General features: G+C 44.8%; 1 long non-coding RNA gene across 1 annotated transcript; it reads right to left on the bottom strand.

Moving 5' to 3' along the window:
• Nucleotides 1-8089: 8089 nt before the first annotated feature.
• On the bottom strand, nt 8090-9669 carry LOC144169655 (uncharacterized). The gene is made up of 2 exons (XR_013322492.1): nt 9617-9669; nt 8090-8392 (listed from the first exon to the last, which is right to left on the bottom strand). It is a non-coding gene; the product is annotated as an uncharacterized LOC144169655 (long non-coding RNA).
• Between the last annotated feature and the right edge of the window lie 3706 nt (nt 9670-13375).

The raw sequence follows: 13375 nt of genomic DNA, 5'->3' as shown, positions 1-13375 counted from the left end.
ATGCAGTAGGGCATGTCAACTATTTATTACTACAAAATCCATCCGTGATTGCAGTCTGCCTTTTGTCCTAGAAGGCGACAGCCAGTACTTCTTGCTCTAACCAGCGAATATAGCGGAAGGCCTCTTTTCGCCTTCTTTAAAATGGGCCAAGAGACATGAGGCATCCATTCCCATTATAACTTCGGCAGCGGAGAGCCGCCTCGATATTTCGTCCTTCTCTTCTTAATCGCCACTAGCAACGACAGGTGAGCACGAGGTCGCGGGTTCGATTCCCGGCCGCGGCGGCCGCTTTTCTGATGGAGGCGAAAAGCAAAAACGCCCGTGTGTACGAGATTTCGGCGCACGTTAAAGATCCCCAGGTGGTCAAAATTAATCCGGAGCCCTCCACTACGGCGCGCCTCATCGTCTGCGTTGCGTCGGCGCGTTAAACGCTACAATCAATCAGCAACGACAGGTTCTGCCTCCTGGCCTGGTAAATGATGTCAGAGCAAAACACACCCCTGCGCTCGCATACACACCGTCGTAGTCCGCAAAGAATACGTCTTCCAAAAAGTTCGTCAGAGGGTTCCAGGTTCTTTTTCCCGATCTTACCTGATCTTTTCGTTCGTCTCTCTCTACGGAGGCGACACGGAGTCGTGTGGAGACAGCGGGTGCGTTTCTCTGGTGGTATTCTAGGCGCCCAGTCACCGGAGTGGTTGTAAGCAATTCAAATTATCCGTGGTGGAAGATACTCGCCTCCGAGTTAACGGGACTTATATACGCAGACATCTATGGATATTGGCATGGAAAATTCGTCAATTTCGAATTATCCCTAAACTGGAATTACTCAGGTTCGAACAAACGGTCTTTCACTGTACTTTAACATACATAGACGTCGGTCATTTGCCGAATGAACGTCCAATAACGTGCAAAAAGAAATTACCAGCTAAATTGAATCAAGAAAGTTGGTGGCATATCTGCCTGCTTCGCTGCAACGACGCCTGTAGTAACACCATCGACATGATCACGATCAGCGCCCAATCATCATCACGGTGCCTGGGCAGCGTCAGTAGTGGCACGCGACAACAGATGGAACGTCGAGTCAGCAGATTGGCGGCCGCTCGTTTTGGCCGGGCCTATGCGACCTCAATAAATGTAGGAGGGCACAGCACCCAACCGAGTCTGCTCCCTACTGTGTCATCGAAAAGCGATAATGTTCTGCCACCCATGTAAAGTGTCACCCTTTCCTCTGTGCCCCTCCCAACCCTGCCTCTCTTTCCCATCCGTCTTGCTTCTCCCATGAGGAAACCTCTATTAAAAGGTTTCCTCAGTTCAATGCAGCTTCACCGCACTCGCGCTTATGACGACCCACCTCTTAGGACATTTTACTTCTATAATACTACGAACGGCTGGAAGGGACATTTTTAAAGCGAAGGCTTCCTTAGTAGGACCTATGGCGCCCGGTCAAAAAGCCCTAAGGCGTTATTTCATAGACCACCGATTGATCGACAGAAAAGCTTTGATGACGTCTCTGGACACACGGCCCTCGTGTGAAACCGGGTTTCCATTGTGTGCAGACGGTTACTTGAAAATCTCCAGAAAGAAACGGTTCGAGAAAAGACAATGCATGCATCGATTATGGAGAAGGAGTGCAATATTATACCTTTATCTGACTAACCACGTATCGGTACACATTTAGATCGTTCGCAGGCACGTTTACTTACTGCGGGAAAGATTGTCGCATTGGTTCGTTCTTTGCTCGCAATTTGCATCTTTGAAGGTGGGAAGATCGATTGGACGCAGTCTGCTTGGTTTGAACGAAGCTTCGGCGCTCCTGTCAACTTTCTTCAGAAGGGGATGGTAAGGTTTTTTTAGTGTCCGTTTTTGTGTCTCTTCTCTTTGACATTACATTCAACAAGCCTTTTGTCGATTTTAGATTGTGAGATCCAAGCCACAGTACATTTTAAAGTAAAACAACGCTAGTAGCCTGGCCTCTATACTCTCGTTTTACTTCAATTATGGCAGGGCTTTCGATTCACTAAATAAAGTGGAGATGTCTGGGGAATTCCACACCGTGCCTATATATACATCGTATTCTAGCCTCCTCTCGAGTAATGTTTCGGCCGGGAGGTGTAATCGAGTGACATCCCGGCTTTCATACAATCAAAACTACTTGCGTTTAGGTAGCCCAATAAATACCATCGCATTTTAAACTAAGCGTCGCTCCTGACACAACCTTGAGATCCATCCGTGAGCCAGGAGTGTGTTCTCTACTGACGTGACGATGGTCACGACCATTCAGAGGGGTTCAGTATGGTGGGCGTGTGTCCTTGGTCGGAGAGCAAATTTTGCTTGATAAATGCCATTACGACTCATTTATGATAAACTTTAACTTGATGGATGAAATACGCATAGAAAAATAATGAAAATTAGGCCAGCTGGAAATTTACCATAATTGCCCATATGTTGAAAATGCCGACGATTTGCCTTATTTTAAATGCATGTCAAAGCTTCTTGTAGAGTAATGCATCTAGTTAAGAGAGATAGAAAGAGTTAACGTTTAATGGAGAAAACAGTGATCTTTTAGCCGTCGCTGGATAGGGTGGGTTCGCCTCAGGCCATGGACCCTCGGGCCTTGGCTGCAGCCATGACACGGGTGACCAGAAAGATCTGGTCAGCGTGATGGGAGCTGGTCAGCAGGTACTTCCCACTGATCAGGGGAAGGGCTGGAATTGAGGGAGATCGATGGGTGTTTTGACCATGGTGTCGAACTGGAACCGAACCCGAATTTTCGCCTGGAACCGGAAGTGAACCGGAACCCTATTATTTCTGCCATTTTGGAACGTAACCCGAACCGGAACGAATGGAAGGAACCGTTCCGAACCGGTTGTGGGCCTCAAAACTGTGGTTTCTAGTTTGCCATTTCGGTACCCTACCTTGAGTCTGAAGATATTTTTAGCACTAGCCAGACAGCACGACAAAGTATTTTGCATAGTTTGCAGTTCGCACGGCCCATCAGGTTCTCTTGTTATTACTACCTTCAATTTAATGCAAAGTTGTCCGTATACGATACTTTCAGTTTGCGTTAGGCACTGTCCATTTCCCCCAATTATCTTTTACTTTCGAATAACTTTAAACGCATATTCCTAGGCAACATGTCGTGGAATATTCCTCATGGTTTTTATCTGCATGGTGTTCGGATCGTGTAAAGTTTTCAATGTGTTGTTAATTCGAATGAATCTCTCTCCGCTTATGAAGGCCTTCAGGGAGACCATTGACATTAACTCCATATCTTCCACTTTTTTTAGTTTGAATCGGCAGTTACACACAAACAGCAATCAGCCGCAAAAACTCACAGCTCTCTACATCACCGTCACTCTTCCTTGTACAGTGCCGTTTTGTCCTTTGGTTACTGCTCTCAAGGAACATGAGAATTAAAAATAATTGGTGGCCTTCTCATTTCCCCTTTTAATGTAGATGTGATGGCATTTTCATTTTATCTTGAATCTTCTCAACCTTAAAATTCAGGTACGCCTGGATTAAAGTAGATTATTGCGGATTGGCGGGTAGACTGGTGTGTATTAGTGAGATGAGTGAATGAGGTAATGTGAATTAGTGCGACTGGTGTGTTGATTACTTTGGATTAGGGGAATTAGCGGATCAGTAAGCTTTATTAGAGGGTCGAACCAAACATGATATCTTGGGTCCTTGGCGTCTGGAAGTATTGAAGCTTCTAGACCAATCAAAAAATGAAGCTATGTACAAAATAGTGGGAGAGTTATGTGACGACCCCCTGAATGCTAGAAAAGTCTTTGTTTATGCACGTATTGCGCCGTTATGTTGTTTCTAGCGTAAGATTGACATCTCGCACTGAAGTTAATAACTCATTTCCAATTGCATATTTTCTATTGATCAAAGGGTTTTCAAAACACACACACACACACACACACACACACACACACACACACACACACACATATATATATATATATATATATATATATATATAGAAATAAGATTTGGCAGTCAAGTCTCCACTTTCTTTCTTTCTTTCCAAATTCTTTATCTGTTTCAATGACCTACCACTTCCTCCCCTTTGCTTCCCGAGGTTTTTTTGACTGCCAACTCTTATTTCTTCGTTATTTTCAACGAGGCCCTCATTTCCTATTCTGATTCGCTACATAGCGAGGGCCTCTGTTCTGGCAGTCTTGGTGCCATAGGAAGCTCAAGAGGGTTCAACGCTGGTCGACCACTCTGGACATGTCGTAGACACTCGAGTCACGGCCCGGGGGTTAAAAAGAAGGTCCCCTTCACCCCGAGTAGTCCGAGTGGCGCTGGCTACCACCCCCAAGCACAGCAAACAAAAATACCTTAACATAAATACCCCACAAAGTGGAGGGGGAAATCGCCCCGCCGGTAGCGTAGTAATTATCGCACCAGACCGGTATTCTGGAGGTCGTGGGTTCGGATCCCACCTGGCGGGCATTTTTTCTCCACTTTCTTTATTTCTTTCTTTCCAAATTCTTTATCTGTTTTAATGACCTACCACATCCTCCCCTTTGCTTTCCATGGTTTTCTTGACTGCCAACTCTTATTTCTGCGTTATTTTCAACGAGGCCCTCATTTCCTATTCTGATTCGCTATATATATATATATATATATATATATATATATATATATATATATATATATATATATGTATAGTTGTGGGAACAGCGCTGCGTCTGTAGCCTACCTTCGTCCTCGTCTCTCTTGCGCTGGTTGTTTTCTATTATCCTAAATGAAGAAAGATCACCTGGTTTGATGCGAAAGACCCCCGATAGCATTCTTCAATACCTTCTCTTTCTTTTTGCTACCGTTCGGAAGCCTTCCACAGGTGTAGCATCTCAACTCCCGAAGACAGCCCCCTCCAAGCTAAGGAAGCAGCCATGGCACGTGCGCTTAGCCAAAGTGGTGCCAAAACTCTCATAACAGACTTTAGCAGGCGTGGCGCAGCTTTTCCAAGAGTCGATTGCATGCTACAACAGTTCGAATGATGAATCAGAGACCTGTAATGAGACTAGCCAGGATTGTAAGGCACCAGCTCATACTGGCATCCGCGGAAAAACAGATCACGAACCTTGTGGCTCGAGATTTAACCAACTTAGCCAGCGCTGATGAAGCCGAGCCCGAGCGCATGCATCCTGCAGTCACATACCAGGAAATTCCTTAGCGCCATAGGCTCTTCCGTACAATGTATTGCTCCCCGCCATAATCGCTAGTGATTAACTAGGAAGAGCTATTCCGCTCCGTGCGGGTTAACACATTTCGACACCCCCACAGACTTGACCTCTTTGACCGAACACAACTCTCCATTTCGTCGCTTCTGTGGAGAGCCTGGGAACCTCATACCCATAATAGGCGGCTGCGACACGCCCATTCTAGATCCACCCAACCTTCACGTTTCCATAGACGTTTGCGTGAGGGCCTTCGCCAGCTCCGACCTGGAAAATAGCTGGTCTAGATGGAAACGGCTGTCACCTCGTCCCCCTTGAATGAGGACGCCTCTCTGAAGCTTTTCCTCAATTTAAATAAAGTTCGTTTTTTCTCTCTCTACAAGTGATCATTACTGCTGCCTGTGACTTAACTAAGGTATTATCTTTCCTGGACCCCAATCGCTGTCACCTGTCAGTGAAATGGCATTAGCAATTTCCTTTCTCCGCTGGTTCCCTATTCAATGCCGTCCTATAAACGCCGTCCAATGAGTCATTGTAGCCATTCTTTCTTTCTTACCGGATGGTTAGCAGATAAAAGATGAGCCCAAGGAAATCGCTCCATACGCCACCTGCCACTCTTGAAAGTCGGAGGTTGACGCCGACGCCGGACTGGTTTCGACTTGTAGCACTGCTAATGATTTCGTGTTAAGCCGAAGGCGCTGTTGAATCTAGGGGTACATGAAAGGCGTACCAGACCAAGCAATTTATTTACAATGCAAAATTTTTTGTGTCAGTGTGCGAAAATAGGGCTGCGTGCCCGAGTGCGTGCATAGACATTTGCTGAATAAAAAAAATATGGCGGGCGTGCAGGCGACCCGCCAAAGACACTGCCCGCTTGCCAGTAAACTACCTGCCCACCTGCTCACCTGCCTGCCTGCCTGCTAGGCAGAAGATTCCGGCGAGGATGCGTGATTTGGGGACGGGGGGCGGCCCGTCACGAGCCGCCCGAGGGGGAGGCGGTGGGGGGAGACCCACAATTCCGCACCACGGCGACACTCGAGGGTACCAAAAAACGATTGTGGATGGAAGGGTAGTCTGCTTACTAGGACGGTGAAATAGGCAGCCTGCAGGAATGCTGCCCATTGCCAGAAGATTCTGGCAAGGATACACCGCGGGGGGAGGTGTCGGAGGCACCGGGGCACTGCACACTCGCCGGGAGGATACATGTTTGCCTTCTAGAAGACTGTGGGGAGGATTCATTATTTGGAGACGATATGCAGCCCGTCACTGTTCGACGAACGGAGTGTATCACAGGGCGGCACATCGGCGGCTACGTAGAGCCATACGTTAGAGTGCAGCCCTTAAGCGCCCGCTCCTGGGGTTCCGCGTAGTCACTCAACGTCGGCCTCGTTGTAACGGAGAAAATGAAGATGCCAGCGAAGATACAGCGAACACGACAGCGGAGGATAAAAGAATGACGAGAGTGTGAGGGGGAGGGCGGAATTTCGAGATCGCGCGATACGAGCGCCACTGTGGTGACGCCGTAGGAGGTAACGACAGAGTATACCCCGCTGTCGTGCATTTTCCGATGACGCGATTACTTCCTGAGACACAGCAGCTATGCGCCAAGGCCGAGAAGAATAGTTTGCGCTGCTCTCAAATTTCGCATTAGCGAGTGTCGTAATCGTCCGCCAACTTCCTTTTTGTTTCCGCAAGAAAACAACAGCAGGGTATAAAACTGCACTGTTATGAGCCAAGGGTAAAATTGAAATAAGCTATAAAAACGAATGAAACTAAATAACAAAAAAAAACTTGCGGCCATAAAGAGTAATGATTTCACATTCATACAAATACGCAGCCTTAAGTGTCCCAGGAAACCTTTTATTTCGCTTCAGTTAGAGTTGTAATCGTTGACCTACCATAGAAAATATTTTGCAGTAGATTGTAGTACAGTTAAAGGAACTCTTCAACACCTTCTATAAATGCTTTCACTCTTTTCTTCGCATCTGGAGCACTGCGAAAGCTATAGCTATCGCTATCACGGAAGGGCACCGCGTGATTTGCTCGTCGCTACGTATACACCTTCCGTTTCTGCTTCGCTTTTGTGGCTTTCTTTTTAAAGTGGCTAGCGAATGTGTTCACTGCTGCAAGGGAAGGACAACTGGCAAATAGCTGCTACACCGCTGTAATGACGTCATTCCAGCGGTAAAAGAACGCCGAGTCCAGGAAGCAGAGATAACAATTTAAGCAAGTTCTTAAGTTATATGATGGGGACAGAGCCATAATTTTTAGCTGAAGCACCTTGCGACCCCCTAATCTAAGTACTGGATGTGTTGGTTGACTACTTTGTGCAAGCACTCAAGGTTTAGAAAAAAGTTGAAAAAAGTGTTGCAGGGTCGCTTTAATTTCGCCAAGGCAAAAGATTCCACAAAGAAACCTACATTATGAATTTGATTTTATACCGACTTGACAAGTAAACGAAAACCGAGCACAAAAAATTAACAAAAAACCCGCCTGTTTTTTTTCTCTCCGAACCCGTTTGAACCGGTTTGAACCGGTTCGTACCGGTACAAATCGGATTTGTACCGGTTCGAACCGGTTCAAACCGGAACGGAATGGTGCTCCTGAACCGAACCGGAACCGAACCCGGAAGCCTTGAATCCGAACCCGAACCGAATCCAAAAAATTCCGGTTAGGCACCCTGGTTTCCACAAGCCCCCAGCATGTGGTAGGTAGTCTTAGGAGAGGGGCAGAAGGGGCAGATGAGAGGGGGTATTGGGTAGGAGAATTAGAGGGGATGACGGGTGTGTTGTAGAAGGTGTTTGAAGTGACCCCGAATGATTGCTTCTTAATCTCGTTCAATTTTTTTCAGCAGTGTCTGACACTCCGCCGTTTCATGAGGAAAGTTCAAAGTATTACTCTTGCTTTACCATTTTATTGTTAACAAAGCACTCCCCAGAAGAAAACATTTCTTCGATATTCTTCATTTCATTTACCGTCGTGTGTTAAACCTGGCCACTTTCCGCCATTCGCGATGGCTGCAGACACCAGGATGTCAGTGAAGGAGTATTCGCCGCCGAAGTCCTTCAGGTCGGATAGGGTAGAGACTATAATGGTTTGCAGCTCTTCCCTGCTCAGCGATCCAGTTTCTCCTTGCAGAATCTTTCCAAGATCCTGAAAGGCCTTTCCCACCTTCTGGAGCGTTAGCCTTGTCTCCCCTGAAAGTTGCACAAGAAGAGCGGAGACATACTTTTAGAATACGTTTTACCTATCCTGAGTTTATGCACTCGTTCATAGCGCATGTAACTATGTATACAATATATACTGGGTGTCACATAAATGGATGAGCATCTTTAAAAACATTTTCTAAGCGAACCCCTTCTCTGTTTGCGCTCCAACTTTACACGAACGTCGAGTTTTGTTGCATGTTTTGTTTAGCACCGAGAACAATGGTATAATTTGCTTGCTCATTCCGAAACAAAATAAAAACTATTTTCGCCGATGATACACCTGAGGTACATCTTGAAATATCTTGTCCCGCTTTGTAGTATGACGCCACCTGCAGTGTGACGCCACCCCAAAAAAGAAAAAAACACACGCCGTGACGGCTCGTGCCATGTTTGCGGGGCTCCCTTTGTTTTCGGCTCTTAATACCGGAGGTGGCACCACACTACAAAAGCGAAGAATATTGCCAAGATGGCCCAATGGTTTCCCATAGAGGAAAAATCGTTTTTATTTCTTTTATCGGTTTTAATGTTAAACAAAGCAGTCCCAAAATGCGAACTTTCTTTGAGCTTAAAGAAAAGAGCAGTGCGCTCAGGACAAGATATTTTAAGACGCCAATTTATCGATGTAACATGCTGTATACGGGAGACCAAACAGAAGGTATTTCGCGCTTCTGCGTAGGGTTCTTAGGGTAGTGTCCAAAAAAGTGTCGTTACATAAACTTTGTCACAAATTTCACCATACAAGAAAGGGTGAACACAAGTAAAAGTGTTGTCTTATGGCGAGATATCGCATATCATCATTGCTATGTAGGCTGGTTATTTCTAGCATTCAACTGGTGTGGGCTATTTACAAACGCAAGCCAAAATTAAAAGATACACAACCATGGATCATTTTTCCACTGCTTTGATCTCTTTATTTCCTACAAAACTTCATTGTAAAACCATGCGCCTTTTAAAAGAAGCGCCATGTATTCTGCCTAAGTGCCGTCGGAGTGGGTACTCTAGCTATCTCAAATAACCTGTCCTGTGGACTTTTTTTTCCAGATCTGCACTAAGCATCTCCTCGCACGCACACATGCACCGTAAAAATTGCTTTGAGGGTGTTCCGGATGCCTCTATACACATTTCATGCCGAATGTGCTTGACATGGTGAAGAGAGTATGACGCTTTGCATTCATCTATAAAGAATGATTATAATGACACGAAACAATTTACCTTTGGAGATTGCTGAACTTTCTGACGTGGCTGGCGCCGCCCTGTTACCAGAATCAAAGACAATTGGGAATGTACACCGCTAACCCGAAAACGAATGATATTTTTGACAACGAAGAATACTGAACGAGGTACTTACACACTGGCTCCATCTGAAGCGGGCATGAAAGGCAAAAGAAAGCATCGATCATTAGTGAATAAGTTTTTTTACGGATGTAACAATACTTCGTAAACAATCACAGTGCATCATGCATGATCGCTATGCAGAACTAGCTTGGCCAAGGTCGAAACCCCATCGTCAAAATTGTCGGTGGGGGATGTCTATGGTTATCGACAGTGAGCTATACGGCTTCACTCTTTAACCAGTTCTCGCCGCCTAACGTGTGTGTTAAGCAAATAACCTACTAAGTATTTTGTAGCCATGTTAGCTGCGTAAACTTAGAATACATTGAGAAGAGAGCTGCATTCATATGAATATTTGGTGAAAATGTATATATAAAGCATTTAATTGCTACAAAGGTGTTCCCTCGCCAATGGCTCGTGCAGTCGTCTGGTGTTGTTGTGATCGTTCAACTGCAGACGGAATTACGTATGCGCTTCCTCGATTTTTTAATGCATACTCCTTACAGCTTCCAGTATGTTATACCCACATTTTGATTCTTTCGCGTTCCATTTTTTCTGTGGGTTCTAGAATAAAATATTTCGTTTTAATGCTGATGAGCTAATTGGAAGTTTTTGATAGGCGGGAGACTGGAACTAGACCACAGTCGTCTTACCAAGATTTTATAAATGATCTCCTCTTATTTTATTTAAGCGTGCTGATGTGTATCAACCAAAGTGCAAAGAATACCAGAATTCCGCACTTCAAAATGCGCGCCTATGAGGCAATGTGCATCAACTTACAGGCGAATGCGATGAGGGACAGCAGGGTGAACAACAGGGACGCCTTCATGCTGAAACAGGCTGTAAGAAACAGGGAGAGGGAGATAGTACACGGTTAAGCAAAGACAGGTGGGCGGGGCTATTCCATCCATAGGACGGTTTTCATCCTGATATTGGCGCACCGTCTCGCATTACAGCTCATGCTCATCCTCCCCTTCTTCTGTAATGTTCCGGATGTTTTGCCGCGATGTTCGTGACGGGCATCGTAGTGTAGGGTTGCCAATGTCCACGACATCATTAAACTTTTCGTTGACTTTTTGGCGCGTTGTAGGCACGTCTAAGCAGACGCAGCTATAATTTTGTTGCACACGAGCAAAATGAGGTTACGCCTTTTCCAGATTTACGTTGCCCAGTCAAATGGTCGGTTGGTAAGCTTAAGGGGGTGTCGGTTTGTCTGAAACAGTCCATGTTTTTTTACGCCGCAACAGTACTTGCGCTTACGTAAGTTTTGAATACCTTATATTTTTAACGCCGAAATGTTTTCGACGGAGTACTCAGCTTATAGGATATGAATGTTCTGCAAAGCAGCTTTTTCGAAAATGTTCGTTCATGAGCGCTTATTTCGGAAGACGGGCTAGCAAACGTGACCCCTGGCGAAGTGTCTGAGCTATTGGGCCTACTTTCGTGCTTGTTCTTCATATTATTATATATTATTATTTGGCTGTGCCTGTTAAAGGTCAGCCTTTTAATAAATGGTCGTTGAAAGGCTGTCAGCTCCTCCTACAATAGAAAAAAAACTACAAGAAAAATTTTCTTTTCGCATCATACGCCTGCAAAATTTTGGAAACTTCTCAGCACAATACTCTTCTCCGTTGTGTCGTTCCTGCTAGTGTCCAGCTGAAACTACGCGGAATATAACTTCTGGTGCTTGAGAACGATCACTTTGGGCTATAGGCTAGTACGCCTGAAGCTTGGTTTTTTTGGGTCGGACATCTCCTTTCGGATATGTACGTTGTCACTCTCTCAACTCTATATCAGGTTCGAAAGCTAAGGAGCCTTAGTGATATCTTTTCATACAGTAATAATAAAAAACACAGGTGTGGGCTGGTTTTAATGATGTTGAAAGGATATGAAATCTTCGGTAAAATAGCAGATTTTTGAAGTTGTGTGCCTCAAAAAACATAATCGCCTCGTCTAAAATTCCTCTGTTCCGAAGGTACGGTTGTGTGCGTAATCGTGGCCCGAATGACCTTTTAGTTTCTGCCTTTTTCTGGCAATAATACGTTTCTAGTATTCATTTAATTTTATGGTTTCCACTTCAGAAAGCAGTTGCAGCTCGTTAAGTTTTACTACACTGTACCGTTTTTAAAGACGAGAGTGTTTATTGGGTTACCTAAATTCGCAAATTTTGGCCTGTCAATCGGTCTGTATGTATGTCTGTCAGTCACCCGATTCAGCTAACTGGCCAAAAGCTAAAGGAACTCTGGAACGAGAAGTATATAATAAGAAATGCCTACCCAAACAAATCAATCTAAAACATTCTCCAATTAATGCTTGTTAGTATAGTTGAGCAAAAACAAAAGAAAGGTATATTCGAGGCAAAACATCAATGCACAATTGGTATTCGCCGTGTTTGTTTAATTGAAAATAAATGTGTGCTTGACCTATGCCATAGCAAATGAAAGTACGAGTTGAAAAATAGCTTAACAACGTGGGGGTTTGACCTAGTTCGACATCCATTATACCAACTAGCTAACCAAATTGCACCGACCGTTATACCAACATGACAGCAAGCGCGTGTCGGTCCTTTTCGTCCCCTTCTAAATAATTGTCGCTTGAAAATCTTAAAATAGGAGTTGAAGAAATATTGTAACCCAACAATGTAAAAAGTCCTCGTGTTAGTGTTCTAAGTCTAATAGTAATTAAAACAGGTTCAAGTGGGTGGTGCGAGTGACGGAACACAGGAAAATTGAATTGAATTTTATCACAACTCCTGCGCGTTAATGGTGGGAGGATCTAAATGGAGGGGAATGGCATGGGAGGAGGGCGGAGGAGCGTAGAAATGCATTTACGTGGAGGAGGAGGCAGAAGACAAAATTTTTTGAACGACACTGTGAGTTAAGTGAGCAGACACATCGGAGGATTTTTTTCCAGCATGCTATTAATGCTGTGACACTGGCATATCATTTTCATGTCAGCGTTACAGGCAGCAAAAGCTGAATTGTCACCTCCCAAATTCTAGGTCCCGCCTCTCTTCTGACACAAAAGTGCTTCACCTGCAACCAAAACGCACTATCATTTTGCAATGCAATAAACGTTAAACGATCGTGTAGCAGTACTGAAATTAAGCTTAGCAGATTGGAAAGATATTAAATAAATAAATACTGAACCTTCTCAACATTTAATCGGGAAAGAGAGGAATAACATTTGTAACAAATACAGGCCATTACACTACCCTGGAAAATAAGAAAAGAGCAAAGTAGCTATTGTGACATTAGGTAACCTTTCGGTGCTTTACTGGGTGAGGTGGGATGTCCAGATGTACTTCGCGGAACAAACATTTGAGCTAATGACGTCACAATCAGATTTTTAGGGTTCATTTTTATGATGGTCTCGTCCCGATTAAAAACAAACTTTGTTACTCACTTTGGTTCGTCCGAGAGATGGAAGAGCTCTTGGACCGGGCTCCGTTGGTCGTATCCTTATATATGCCCTGCCGTCTATTTTGAAAGTGACTGTACGCAGTCAGGGGCGATTATCGCTATCATTCCTGTCACCCAAATACAATGGTCTAAATGCCACCGGGGAGCTGATTATGTGTTTTCACCACAATGATCGATATCAGTCGTTCTGAATAATATCACGGGGACGTTGATAGGC

The sequence above is a fragment of the Haemaphysalis longicornis genome, unplaced genomic scaffold (assembly GCF_048455015.1).
Source record: "Haemaphysalis longicornis isolate Haplotype H1 unplaced genomic scaffold, Haemaphysalis longicornis Haplotype H1 scaffold_2, whole genome shotgun sequence".
Taxonomy (NCBI): Eukaryota; Metazoa; Arthropoda; class Arachnida; order Ixodida; family Ixodidae; genus Haemaphysalis; species Haemaphysalis longicornis.
Note: the sequence above shows the minus strand (reverse complement) of the source record. Positions and strands in the feature narration are given on the sequence as shown.